At 39.4% G+C, this 1,942-nt stretch overlaps 1 pseudogene; it reads left to right on the forward strand.

The window, feature by feature from the left end:
• Positions 1-946: 946 nt before the first annotated feature.
• LOC132297746 (small nucleolar RNA R71) lies at positions 947-1,045 on the forward strand (annotated as a pseudogene).
• Positions 1,046-1,942: the final 897 nt, after the last annotated feature.

Consider the following 1,942-nt stretch of genomic DNA (forward strand, 5'->3'; position numbering starts at 1 on the left):
TTCCCACTTCTCAAGGTAGTAACCACATTAACATGCTCAATTATAGGACTTTTCGATGAGGAATGAGTCTCCACAACACATTGTTGCTTTGGTGGGGCATTCAAAGGCATTTACCTTTCTCTCTAGCATTTAAAGTACTAGCTATTTGCCCTACTTGGGTTTCTAGCTTAGCAATGGATTGAGAATGAGAATGAAGCAATTGAGTGTTTGCCTCTAGAGTGCCTAGAGCAGTCAAAACTTTCTCTTCAAAAGCGGGACTCCTAGAATTTCCTTGAGAATATGATGGTTGATTAGGAAAATGAGGATTAGAAAATTAATTTCCTTATGATTGATATGGCCTATATCCTTGGGAACCTTGGCTTTGCATCGGAGGTGGAACATACTTCCCTTGGAAACCACCTTGGGAAGGGTTTGAGCCTTCCCATTGGTTTCTCCAAAAGAAATTCGGGTGATTCCTCCAACTAGGAATATAGTGATTACCATAAGGATTATTCCCTTGATTAACAAAAGCTGGATTGACTTATTCATGATGTTCACTTTGCACATGTCCATGGGGACAATTGGAAGTAGAATGTAAAACACTTGAATAAGTCATACATGATTCATTAGATGCATGATGGGAATGTTAGGGACAGAAGATACTTGATTTGCCGAGTTTTGGTTGATCAAGAATTGATCAAACCTTTGAGATAAGGATTTCATCTCGACGGCTATTTCATTGGAATGGTCAACTTGATGTAAGGCAACACTCTTCCTTCTACTTGAATTCCTACCATTCTTAGAAGATAAAGTTCGATGCAAATAATTTTCACTCATGCTCTCATAAAGACGCCACATGTCATCCTTATGCCTATCAATGTAAGAGCCACCCATGGAAGCATCAACTATGCCCTTGTAATTATCGAATAAACTCTCAAAGAAATATTGAACTAATTGCCATTTGGGCATGTCATGATGTGGACACTTCCTAAGCAATTCATTGAATCTTTCCCATGCCTCATGGAACGTTTCCCCATCCCTGTGTGAAAATTCTTAAATTGAGGTTCTCATAGCATTGGTCTTAGAAACCGGATAGTACTTCTTCAAGAACTCTTGTTGCATTTTTGCCCAAGAAGTTATTGAAAAAGGCCTAAGATTGTTAAACTAGTATTTTGCCTCGTCTTTAAGGGTGAATGGAAAAAGTTTAACCCTTAAGACCTTTTCCAGCATGTCCGTGTATCTCACGGTGGAACATACTTCAAGAAACTCATCTAAATGCTTATAAGGTTCTTCATTTGGAAGTCCATGATAGTTAGGAAGCATTTAAATGGTTTGTGGTTTGATCTTATAGTTGTGTGCTCTAAATGGTGGCAATTGAATGCATGTGGATGCATTGTACTCATTAGGCACATAGTGATCTCTTAAAGCAAGGGGAGGGTTTACAATTGGAGGTGCAACATCGGCACCTTGATTGCCTTGAACTATGGGAGGTTGTGGAGCAAACATTGACCTAGGCATTCCCAATGGAACTTGGCTTTGTTGTTGTGGTGGGTGAATAAATGGCCTCGGCATGCCTAATGGTACTTGCATGTTATCATGATGCACATTGGGGTGGAGGATACCTTGTTGGTCTATGTGACCAAGGTCCTCCACATGGTCCTCATTATGTACGTCCATTGATGAAATGAATTGACTAGAACTTCCTTTTCCCCCAGGGTTTCGAACAACGAATTCAAGATGAAAATTAAGAGGGACAAGAGCAGGTTTCAATAATCTACGACCATGCATGCACAACAAAACACAACGAGCAACAAGCAATAAACAATCACTTCACCTCGCAACAAATCAATTATCAAACTTGTTACTCAAGAATTGACTCTAGAGAGGGGGTGAATAGTGTCAATGGCCAAATTTTGCAAATTATAGAAATACAATTTCTAACCGACAGTATAATCAATTATGC

This window comes from Cornus florida, unplaced genomic scaffold (genome assembly GCF_030987335.1).
Source record: "Cornus florida cultivar Cherokee Brave unplaced genomic scaffold, ASM3098733v1 CherokeeBrave_3.0.0_Hap2_Chr02, whole genome shotgun sequence".
Lineage (NCBI taxonomy): Eukaryota > Viridiplantae > Streptophyta > Magnoliopsida > Cornales > Cornaceae > Cornus > Cornus florida.